The sequence below is a fragment of the Chaetodon trifascialis genome, chromosome 11 (genome assembly GCF_039877785.1).
Source record: "Chaetodon trifascialis isolate fChaTrf1 chromosome 11, fChaTrf1.hap1, whole genome shotgun sequence".
NCBI lineage: Eukaryota > Metazoa > Chordata > Actinopteri > Chaetodontiformes > Chaetodontidae > Chaetodon > Chaetodon trifascialis.
Window position 1 is genome coordinate 6,256,130 of NC_092066.1, and position 13,051 is coordinate 6,269,180.

The following is a 13,051-nucleotide window of genomic DNA, read 5'->3' on the forward strand; positions in this document are numbered from 1 at the left end:
CAATGAGAGCGACGCTTGCATGTTTTGCTCGGCTTTTCTCCGAGAGGACGGGCGACGAACGGCTGGGATGTTTTCAAAACCAGCGATGAACGTCACACAGCCGTAGGCTACGGTTAACGTCCAATATTTAGGAAATAACTGTTACATTGCGCAATATTCACATATAGCTGAACTCGAATGAGTCGGTGGGAACGTGTTACCCAGTGTAAAGGTAAGCGCTAAACAAGGTTTGTTGTTTCCTTGCCTCGGATCTTAAGGGCTAAAAATCCTAGTTAACGTTAGCCATCTGGCTAAGTTCTGTAGCGAGCAGGCTAATGTGAATGTAACGTGAAGTAAACTGCGTGCGAAAATGGAATGTTATGTGTCTGCGTGGGTTCGGTATAGTTGTGTGCCACGTGCGTTACACGCATTCAATACTTTCTCTTCGCTAACTGAAATTTCACCCGTATCTGCTTTTAATAACTCACTGCCTTTGAAGCGAGAGTACAGACAGGCGATAGGAAAATGTCGGGGCGAAACGGAGTGAGCTGGGTTAGCCCCAGTCAGCCAGCCAGCGAGGCTGTATCGGGCTGGAAACGAGCTTGCTAGCTAGCTAGATTAAGCGCTGGGGAGGGGGAACGTTGTGAGGGCAGCGAAGGGGCTGCAGTGGGCTTTTGTCTCGGGCTGTGCTGTGCTCTCGTCTTGAATATTGGTCATTTAAGCATGAACTTGATTATTCTTTGTCCAGAGTTACATTACTCAGTGCATTTACTCGTGGAACGTATTACAGGACATTACGTACATTAGCTCGTTGTGTTTACTAACCATAGCCAAGTTGAGAATTTTAGCGCTCAACAACATATTTCTGTCTGTGCATTGAAGGCAAGTACGAGCGACATTACCGTGAGGTGGGTGGTGTTGTCTGCAACGATCTCGCAAACGCCACCGTTTATTAATACCCAGCTTAGGTGAAGGCATACTAGCTATACAATTTAGTGTAAAATATAGTTATGGCTTGCTAATTCATACAAGGAACTAGCATAGCTTGAATAACCAAGAGCTTGCGCCTCCCAGCCAGTGCCTGTGACATCTTGGGGGTGTGTTGCCTGATACAAAAGCTGCCTGTTTTTAGATGGCTGGCCGTACAACGACCGCTCTGAACCAACAAAACGTCAGCCTTAAATTTAAAATAACTAAAGTTAAATAGCTTTATTGTAAAGACAGCATTTATATACACTTTAATGAAGCTCATAAAACCCTTCAATACATCACAAGCAGTACCAGATCGTGTCAAAATTGCCAGTATTTTAAATGCCAGTCATCTCACGCTCATATGGTCGTCTACTATTAAAACTGGAAGGGGAAATAAATTTTTTGCCAAAGAGTTATATTACATTTTGGCATAGATGCAATCCATGTACAATATAACTACTGAAAGGAAATGGTACATTATTAAAACAGTCTAAACAGTTTATTCACAGAGGAGTCTTAGTGAGTCATCAAAATATGGTTTATAGCCACAAAAGCCCCCCATCCCACCCCCCACAATAAAACCCCTTAACCCATGGTCTTTCTGGACCTAATATTAGAATTCATGTAAAATTAACATTTGACTGCCCAGGAAGGCATTATCAGCCACAGGGAGTATTTGTATACAACATATCTTCCAGATATCTTTAAAAGAAATTGTGAAAATTCACAATCAAGAAAGCCAACCAATATTTGGGCATTTGCAGTTAAATTCATACAGTGCTCTGCGTGGCAGTTGGTTGGTGGCATTCTGTGTTTTTTGTCTAATTAGTCACCACATATTCTTACAGGGTTTGACATACAGTCATTTCAAAAAGCTGTAGCGTTGTCAAAGTAGCATGGAAGATGGAGAGTTTGTAGTTTCAGCTAAAACTAAAAACTGCATTTAGTCATTTCACTCATTATCGCACGTTAAGAGAGATGAGACCAGAGACAAGAAACTCATTGATGAAATTGTGGTAATGTAGTTGGGGTTGAATGACAACCAGCATACGTTCAGTCAATGTCTAAAATAAACTTTTTGACATGAAAAAATCCACCGGGCAAGCATATTGTTTTTTACTGGCAAAAATGATAAATTGCCTTTTTGTCCCACAAATACATTTGTTCCAGTACATTTCATTGCGATAATAAGGCATTAAGTTGAATACAAACCTAAAGAAGAGGATGGAGAAAAATTTGAACCAAAATTATTTTAACATATTGATCAATGGTTATTCAGTTCAAGAAGTCTCACACTCAAAATTCTGCTGACGCATTTGCTCTTAAGTGTACTTAAGGATCAAACATACAGTAAATTTGAATGTTTTTTATTCTCATCATTGTGGCTGTGTGTCAGACTGATACAGACGGCCAAACACAGAAAGAGCCCACCTATAAATGACACCACCAGTAGAGGTAGAGACTGTCAGCACAGCTCTAACAAAAATGATGCAAGTCATAGCACTGGCAGTGCAGAGACCATAGACTGTTTTTTATAGGAAAAAACAAACTATATCTCATTCTTCTCTTGTTATTGTGAATGTGTATCATACAAGAAGGATATCTGCCGTTAGTGTCAGGTCTTAGTTAATTGTTTGTGCTGTGATAAGCAAGCTTTTCGTTAATGTGCCAGTGTAATCAGGTTAACTCACATTCACCGCGTTGCATGTTTTTAGTAGGTATTCCTTTAGTGTCCACAATGAGTTAATGCTAATTTCAATACTCAACTGCTGGTCCAAAATAAAAATGCATTAAGATCTTGCAGGTATACTTGGCAACTGATGACGTATCAGATGGTGATTTGGCTGCGAATGAAGAAGTTCCGCATTGCAAAAGGTTATAGTTTGAGAATAAGGTTAGGAAGGGCTGTATATCGCTATGAAATTGTTGGTACCAGTGACTTGACTTTGATACTGGTTCCTGAACGACACCTTTTCAACACCAGTTTCATAAAATCCATTTTAACAAAAAGAAAGTTACATTACACACTACGTTGCAATTACTCGCTTCAAAGGAAGAAGCCTTTCAAAGACCTGGGAGCAGCTGGAGAAACTGTCTTTCCTCTGCGTACTTGACTCACACCTGGATAATTGGACTAAACCGTACGGGATCTTACAGTGTGTTGTGGGTACTCTGGCATCTGTACCATGGTACCTTTTTTTGGTGTCATTGAAGTAGAGGTGTATCCCTATCTTTTCTGCAGTTACTCTTAAGTGCTAGGCTGTCTGACAGTTCAATCTTCTGCTGGTGTAGAGGTGTTTGACATTGAAATGATAACACGTGTTTATAGCACATAGCTATGTGTGTAGAAAATGTCTAAGCTTCTATATAAACCTCCATCAAACTAATTTCTATTTAAACTTGTGTCTGTAAAGGTATATGTTACTCTTTAGTCTAGCTAATATTGTAATACACTGTATACCTTTGTAGCAAATTTTCTCTTGTAATTTGTGGGGAAATATTTCTACTTTCTACCGCTGTATGACTTTAGTTCTAAAATCCACTTACTACAAATCTCATGTTGGTGTTCCAGACGAGGAGCAAATGTATCACTTTTGCTTTTGGGATTGGCACATTCTGGTTACCGTATGTTTATCACTTCAGCTGTCTGAATTCTAGGGCATCGATGTTGCATATCAAATGACGCGATGCAGCTGTGTTAAACTTAAAGGCTGAACCAATACCTCTCTGACAGAAGTAGTATTTATTACAGGACCAATGTCACTGCATTATGTTATTGTACTGTGGTAAAACATGTTGCTTTACTACAGTGTAGTGCAGACTCTTGAAAATGATAATTTGTGATAAATAGTTCACCTCGAGCCAGATGGAGACTGTACCCAAAACACTGAAGCCTTGTCCAGTTAATCTGGGAGACTGCCAGTGCCTGTCATTATAGAAACCATTTTTTTCTCCTGTTAACTCCAACAGGTAAGACCCACTGCTTGACAGTGGTTTGGCAGTTTTAATGGCCTTGGTAACTTCATCACATTGTATTTTAAAGTGATACTACGACAAGCAGTGCCATGTGGTGCAGCAATTACAAAACATTACTTTCACAGTATGTGCATTTGACTGTTATGGCCAGCTGACTAATGCCACCATTAACTCTTCATGCGCACCACATGTGTAGGGTAAATTTAACAACAGCCACTGGCCAAACATCAGGCGACCTTGACTGATTACTGTGGATAAAATATGAGTAGTATCTTTGTCATTTTGTCATCATTTGTGGCAGGGTTTCCTTATTTGACTCATTTTGATCTTGTATTTGTTGCTCCTCCAAATCCTTTTCTTTCACTTTTATTTATCCATTTGTTTTTAGTGGTACCCACAGCGTCTTTGCACAGTTTGTCACATGGTGTAACGTAGTCTTGTCATTTGTTGGGGAGCAATTGGGATCATTCGATTTGAAGGATCTCGAACGAATGCAAACACACTTTTAGTTGTTGTCATCTGTGGTGCAGTGCAGAAATGAATAATTTATTAATTATTATTATCTGATTGACAAAAAAATCTGTCAAAGTCAGTATCTGTCAGTTCGAAGATTAGAGCATTTTATTTGTGCTTTGAAATAACACTATTTATCAATTAATCTAGACTAACTAGATACATGGAATAATAATGTAAACACTAGTGTAAAATTGTTTGTTGCAGTCCTGCTGTGGTGTTCGTCTGAAAAACCTTGACATTCAGCCAGGGAGTATATTTGGTCTTTTTGAAAAATTATTTTTTCTGTCTACCTTGGCAACATTCAGTGCCAACATTCATCCTCTGATCTCACCCGGATGTGTTGAGTGACAGGTCTGGATGCACAAAAATCAGATTTTCCTCTAATTTCTGCCAGATCGTGAAAATCAGATGAGGGAGGGTATCCAGTCACATCAGTTTTACACGTGCAGTCCAGGCAAATGTTCATACAAGCACAGGAAAGGAGAGAGTGTGAAAAAGCGATGCAGATGCATGTAAAGAAATACAACCTCATCAATAACGGAATGGACAGTTTGACTTGAAATTTTGACCATTAACATATTCTTTACAAGCTGATATCCACTCTAGTCAAACTGAACCAAGCACTAGCACATAAAGGTCCCACTGTACGTATGACTGGGAACGATACCATGGCTACTGAAGGCTTTCTGGACATACTTTAAGCCTCTTTGTTAGAGAATAGGGTATTGACCAAGGTGCTGTAAAGCAGGAACAATTATGTAAGTACATACAGTATTCCCTAGTGTGCTACTTTTTCATAGGGATGGATTTACAGTGGATTTGTCGCTGTCAATAAGACCAAACATGCTTTCCTATCTTAGTATTTATTATTATTATTCATTTGCTTTTGTGCCCGACATAACCAGTTTTGACACATTTATAGATTGTTGCATACCGTAACAGGCTGATGAATCTGTCCATGTTAAAAGTTTTTTATGCATCGCACATTTTTGGATGGTATATTGCGTAATCGGAGAAGCAAAATGAGAGGTGGCAGGGTAGGAAAGTGACCTTCACAATGAGAAAGCTGTGGCAGGGTATAAATGCAAATCACTGAAATGGAAAAGAAGGTGTTAAGCAATTTAACAATCATTATTCTCCCTGAAAAGATAGAAATTCTTATGAAATGTAAGAAATTACACAGGTCTGTAATGGTGGACAAACAAATTGCCTCCAGTGTGAACCTCAGCTCGCTGAATGTTTGGGCTCAGTATGACTCATGAAGGTGCCACCCTTTGTGCTAAAGACCTTTCTCATGGCAACTTAATCCTAGCTGGCTATGAGATGTTTGGATTTATCTTGTAGGTCTAATCCTTATGCCATCTTGGAGCACAGAGAAATGAATTTGGCCATAATAAAGCTATGAAAGTATTGACCTTTTACATAATACTACCGTATGTTATAGTATACTGCAGTTCCTCTTTTTTGTTCTGAGTGATCACACCAGAGCAGTTTCTTCAGGGAAACCCCCCAAAAACGGTCAGAGAGTTTTTTAAAGTTTTTTTATTCATCTTCCCCCTCAGCAAAGTGAAGACCAGCGCCCCATCATTGTTACCGAATTACTGTCACTGACTTATAGTGGCCTGTTTCGGTCATAATTCAGGTGTTTCTTTAAGAATTCCTTGACCTTAAACATTGGTAGTCACTGCAACATTTAAGAAAGGTTGGAGTAGATTTTAAACTACCCCAAAGACAGAGAGCTAAAGGCAGAAAGGATCTGATTCCTCTATTTCAGGCAACCTAAAATTGTGCTGTTGGCCTGTGCCATATAGCCAAAATATATATCATACATTCGGATAACGACACATCTTACGCTATAGCACATTTTCTGTAATTAAATAATTACTTTAAAATGACTACATGGAAAGGCCTGTTTCTCCCAATGTTAACCAAAGTGAAACATAATTTGTGTATCTGGCTCATGATTCAGATCCGTTCCAGCATATATTGGGTTCTTCCTTGATCCATGCATCACCTTTTCACCACGGCCCATAAAAATCTGGCCAGTCGATTTTCTGTAATCCTGCTGACAAACCGAACTCCATGTGACAGAAGCAGCCCCTCTTTGAGGTACACGACCTCGTGTTTTCTTTGCTGGTCGTCCTTCTCCTCTTCTCCTCTCCCTGTTCTGTGTCACATTCACTCTCCTCCATGTTTGCTTGTGTTGCCTTCATGCGCGTATCCTGCGTGCCTTGGGGAAGAATGCAAAGTGTTATAGCGACGGCCCAAGTTTCCCATCATCCCTTGTGCTGGACTGAGTAGTTTAAGGTTGCAGATTTATGTTTGATAATACAAACGATTATTTTTGTTAGTGTTTGAACCGTATCTGTTCAGAACATGATAGTTTATGCTGGTGATGTGTAGTTTTAACCAGGGGTGGGCGATATGGCCAAAATCTTCTATCATGGTGTATGTAATTTTATGTTATTGAACAGTAATATTTGTAAATTCAATTAAGAAATGGTTTAAGATAACCATACTCTGCCATTCTTCATCACATTTGATTATTTCCTCCTTTTATTTGGGATTTCTGTACAAAAAAATTTGCCTCACGTGAAATAACACTTGAGTTAAAACCAAAAGACTCGAAACAGTAAGACAAAATGGAAAATGGATGTTTTAAGGTTTCAAATGAGAACAGATGCAATAGAGGTGTATTATCACCATGAACTGCAACGCTCACGTCAGGCGATAACGTGGTAAACAGTCACTGCCAAATCTCCACTGGTGGACACATTTCTGCCATTGCATGGCATATACTGTCATATCACCCAACCCTAGTTTTAACTAATAGTGAGGTTGCTGTCAAATGTCTTGGCCCCAGCAGTATTTTACTGCTATGTTTTTGGGTACTTGTACTGTGGTGAATGTCATTAAAGTTTGACATTGCTGAGAGCTGCTTCCTGTCTCTCATTCCGCATTGCTCACCACAGTATCGCTGAAAAGAGTGTTATTTGCAACACAGTGAAATAAGTGATAGTGCAGGACTTCTCAAAGTCCTGACCTCAGTTCACATTGGGACTGAATGGCAAGTCAGTCCAGATGCAGCCCATAACTCAGTCATCATCAACTGGTATCACTGGTGGAGGGGGGCCAAGTCTGTCCTGAGAGTTCTTGTCAGTTGGCTCACCAACCTCTGGCAACGAACTGAAAAGTCCATAGGTAATCCGTACACCTGTTATTCAGAATCAGATTATTCTCATCCTCTCTACACATGGACCCACCATCAAACCGCTCAGCTCCCAGGCTCGCCATTCCCTGGAGCTGACAGCAGAGCGCTCTGTGGATACTGATGGTAATACCAGAGTTGAAGGAGAATAACTAAGCTTGTCTGTTACATGCAAGAAGTGACACACTTGGATTTATTTTTGTTGGCCAACTGTTGTATTGAGTCTCCAGTTGAGTATTTTTGTTTGCTTTCAGGCTTCCCAAGAAGGAATTTTTTGTTGAGATAAGGACTCATTCATTGGTAGTTTTGGGGGTTTTGTATTGGGCACTGACTGCCTCCTATATGGAGAGCTTTTTCTAGTTGTGTATCTAGGTATCATTATGAATTTTTCACACTGATATAAGCTCAAAAAATGTAACAATGATAGCCTAATTAGTCCAACATTTTCTTTATTCCAAAGTCCTGACCCCGCACAAATGTAGTTGAGAACCCCTGCCTGTACTTTGTACTATGAATCGGCTACAGTATGTTATGAAATGTAATGTTTTCTACTTTGAAATTTTCTATTGATCAATAAATTGTTAATAATGTTGAATATACAGTATAGCTGGAGATCATTCACAGTGGCCCTGTACCGACATGAACGTGGTTTTAATGTGGCTTATTTCCCTATCTTTGACATTGTTCTCATGGCAACGTTAACTGCTGGAGACGGTGTCGTGTGCTGTTGCTGCTGAGTTCGCACGTTAACATTACACTGGAGAATTTGCTATTAGTTCCTAAATTGCAGATACTGAATGTGTCTCCTTTTCTCTAGTTCTGCAACAAATGTAAATGTAGGCATAAGAATATGTCTGAAATCAGAGTCAGAAATGAATGTGGAGTAACTGTCTGAGGCTTGTCTTCCTCGATTTCGTGCCGACCCAATCATGAGATGTGATGTTAATTAATTGATCAAATTTAATGTTATCGCCAATCGTTCCGGAACTCTGACCTTGAATTAATCAGCTGCTGACCTTTGAGTGATAAGTTTGAGTACCCTTGTGATGGAACATGATATGAAACCACATTGTCAAATTATGTATGTCGTCATGTCGCACAGCCTTATTCTGCTCTGCATCACTTTCTCTTCAAGTTACGCTCCTCATTTGTGTTGCAGTACAAACAAGACCTAAAACGCTAGTGCTGTTTATGCTATCGTGCCTCTAGCCTGAGTGCAGTTGGCTCAATCAATTGAGCGTCTGCGTCTTCGAGAGGCCCTGCAAATGTGCGTTTGTGTGTGTGTATCTTTGTGTGAAGAGGGTGGAGCCTCTTGATTACACAACATGTGCTAGCCTTTGCCAGCAGCTGAATGTGTGCAGAGTGTTGTTTTTGTTTGGTACGTTGAGTGCATATCTCGGTGTGTAACGGCTGATGGTGCCGTGATAATCCACCATGTGCTTTGAAAGACTGACAATTTGAGAGCCTGTGACCTTCCTGCAGAAGAATACAGCATGACAGCGCAGAAAGGAAGAAGGAAAGGCTGGGTTGTAATATTCCAGTGTTCTTGGTTTTTAATTATTAATGAGCTCTTACAGTTTCCTTTTATGAATGAGTAGTGAGAGACATAAGAGTGCACTGACAGTTTAGGGGGAAAGACAATTTGACGATAGGTGTGTGGCTTGCTTTCTTCATTGCTTGGCTGCGTTCACTGAACTGATGCCTAAGAAAGCAGTCATATCCTGTTTACTCTGGCTCACAGTGACCATGCTTGCTGAAGGTCGAGGACCCTCCTGCTGCAAAAAAGGTTAATGAGTTTTTCATTCACAGGACAATTTCTGTACATTTCTTATGGTTTGATTGGATTTGTTGCATCTCTTCCTGCTGTGTGGGACTAAGCATAGTATTTCTCTGACCTTGAACTATATTTTGGAAATGTGGTCAAAGTTGGTTAATCTTTGACACTGGTATGGTTTACTATTGGTGCTGCATCAACACTATGCAGGTCTGCTTGTTTCAGTTAGCATATATTTAAACTGAAGTTAAAACAGCATGGCCATGGTCTACGAATAGTTTTCAGATCAGCTGCATGTATCAAGGTGTACATCAAGAAAGCAATATGTATTGTACTCTAACAACACTGATCAAAATTAAAGTTGTTTTAAGAATAGGTTTTCAATTGGTTGCTTTCTGAATGTCTTATCAGCTATTTTAGCCTAACTTAGAACAGTATTTAGTATACTGTTTAGCACAATTCATGCAAAGGCTTGTTTCAAGTGTTTTAGACATTTAAACTGCAATAGGAATTGAAAACAGTTGGTTTGTTCAAATTTGCACAACATGGTAGCTAATTTGAGTATAATGAAATCCGAACTCAAACGAATTCAAACAGTCTCTGAAACAAATTCAGAGAGAGCAGCGTTAAAATGAATCCACATCTTGGATAATGATGGCAGATTTCAAGTTTATGTTGGTGGCTGAAAAAGATGACAACACCTCAGGTTATGTTTGTATACTCGTATTAGCACTGTGGTTAAACGTCATTTATCATCATTGAGTGTGTCTTTGTGCATCAGCCCCTGTAGTTGCTGCGTAACATCGAGTAATTGTTTCTCATGTCCAGATAAGAGCATACATGCCCTGTTCTCCCTCCTGACAAAAAAGCATGGAAAAATATCCAGATCTAGATTAAGAGCAACCTTTAGTTAGAACTGAGCTGGCCTTTAGTGGCTTTGTTTACTTAACAATTTGATATATGTCTCATGGCTGCAGCTGCTTCACAGTAAAAGCCCTCTAGTGCTGCCAGTAGCTACTACGTCATGTATGTATTTGGTAACTAGTAAGAGTTTGAAAGTTTTTGGTGATATATTTAGATGAGGGAGGGATAGATTTATTTTTTGCCTTTATTGGCCACTTCAGCAGCACACAAAAGAACGCATAATCTGAAATCACAATGAACGAGGCTTCTTTTGTATCTGAAATGGTGTTTATTGTGTCTCCACACACTGAGTGCACTTGAGTGTCAAAACGTGAGGTTGTCACACCAGCTGTTTATAGCAGTTCAGCAGCAGTTGGAATAAATTATGCCCAAGGTCTCATGTTTGAAATGCAGGCAACGTGGAATGGTGAAAGGAAGGTAAAGCCTTGACCCCCTGATACAGCAGATAAACAGCAATTCAGTTTTAAACTTGCATCTTTGGCACGGAAGCTCATCTCTTTCACGCTGTCTGAGATTATGTCCTTTAACTTGAGAAACCATATAAGTATAGAAATATTGATAATGAATATGCTGGTTGTGTTGACTGTACAAATACAACTCAGATCCTAGCACCTAGATGTAGTATTGCGATGAACCAAATGGTGATAGGCATTTTTCCGACTATCAGTTAATAAAGCAAATAATCTGTGTGTTTACGTTGTATGTTTTATTATTGAGATTAATGTGCACGATAAAGTCGTCCGTGTGAACCTGCTGAACGTGTTTTATTAACTGTATGACTGGTTTATCTGCAGCACCTTAACAGTCCAATAGTGAATACACTGAAACGAAACTACTACTTATCTTGCACGCTGCACGATGAAAGACTTTGTTTGCTCAGTACGCTGTTTATTCCTCCCAGTCTGAAGATGTAGATGCTGTGTCAACCTTTACACGCTGGCCTTGCCGAGGCTTAGTCTGGCACTGTGAAGCTGTGGTTTTGGCACAGCTCAGGCGAACATGTGTCAGGCCCGTGATCGGATCGGCATCTCATCAAGCCTAATAGGATGTGGCAGGTGTAGATGGAGTCATGTCTTGAATGTCGTAATGAAAACTGACACAGCATTTCCCCCCCGGTTTATTTGTAAGACTGAGGCCTGCTAGTTGCTCATATTAACTTCCTTGATGATTCCTTGTGGTTGTGACACTCTGTTGGCGATGTGTTTCCTTTATAGTCATGCAAGTGCCTTCAGGGACAAAGATGACTAAGCAATTTTATTCATTTGCTTGGTGTAAAAAATATTAAATTGAATGTTTTATTGTTGCGCTTGTTCTTGTCAGCATGAGTTGAAAACTGACCAGTATTTTAAAAATAATTAAGCTTTGTTTACCTGACATTGATGCTAAGGTGTTCTTCATGCTTATTTAGCAATTTTGAATTAGGTTTTCAAACTTGATTTCTCCTGTTGAGCGGTTTCTTTGAAAGTTGAACAGCAACAGTTCTCCAGTGTTTGGCTCAGTCATGTGAGCTTGATGCTGTGGTGGAAATAAGAACAAGACCCACGCCTAGGTCCTAACCTTTGCTCTAATCCCTCCCCCACTCCCTCCCCCCTCCTGTTTAACCCGTAATCAGTAGTAAAGGCCTCATTGTTCTTGTCTGTTTCTTGGGTATCTGATCATTGACCTACATTCAGAGCGGTGGCGATAGGCTCCTTACGGCCCTCTGAGTCTCCCTCAGACCAATTTAATGGGCGTGTTTAAGTGGGCTGAGCCTTTTTTCCTGCCAGTAAAGTTAACCCTATTGACGCCTCTCGTGTACAAACATTAGCCATTTTATGAGGCGTTTGATTTGTGTGCGAGCCATGCCCTGAACCCCTGCCTTGTAAATTTAAGGCTATTCCTGTTTTTATGGAAGCTTTTAAGTGATGGATAAGGCTGTGAAACAGTTCAGCACTCATTCTTACATAAGAATACACATTTAGGACACATAAAGTACATTATGTCTGGGTCTTACAACAGCTTAATGCTTGGATTATTATGAATCAAGCCAGAAAATTTTGTTGTCCTGAAAGTATTTTTGCCAAACCAACACAATTTGTCCTTAAATTGTAGAATGTGCTTCATGTACTGTAGATTGGGCAGAAAATTAACCATTTTGTCCACTTGGTTGACTTATGCTTGCTCACCACTGCTTGCACTGGCAGCCCATGCTTTTGCCATGTGGGAGACACTGAACCAGAGCTCTCCACCTCTTCCCAGGAACATGACTGGCTCATTTGTGCAACCGAACAGCGACTGGAATGAAGGCCAGACGCTCTGGTCGGAGGAGGCGTGTTTTGTCTGTCTGGGGTTAGGGTAGTGAGAGGTGAACAGACGCCTTGAGGCATCCAGTGTCGCTTGCAGTTTGTTTGGCTGTGTTGAAATATGCCTTCAGTTCAGACGACCCAAGCGACAGGGACGAACCGCACTTAGGTTTTGTGGGAAATTTTTTGCTTTTGAATTTGAGTGCATGGATGTCACAAATAGATAATTATCATTGTATATTTAGAAATAATTAGCATGTCTGTGATTTTGTGGACTTTTACTCCTTACTTGTGTCTTTGATGAATGCTACAACAAGAACTTATTAATACAGGGTATTTGTTAGTCATACTATTATTTTCATTTCCAATTAATCCAGTATTCTTTTATTCAGTGAATCTCTTGCTCCATTAAATATGAAC

At 40.0% G+C, this 13,051-nt stretch overlaps 1 protein-coding gene across 2 annotated transcripts in view; it reads left to right on the top strand.

The window, feature by feature from the left end:
• Positions 1-6: 6 nt before the first annotated feature.
• Positions 7-13,051, top strand: part of ankrd12 (ankyrin repeat domain 12) — a 34,522-nt gene continuing 21,477 nt past the window's right edge. Inside the window, exon 1 of one of the 2 annotated variants that reach the window (XM_070974729.1) lies at positions 7-211. The gene's annotated coding sequence lies outside the window, so the exon portion shown is untranslated. The remainder of the gene's footprint in view (positions 212-13,051) is intronic. The other variant, XM_070974730.1, reaches the window with a different exon arrangement.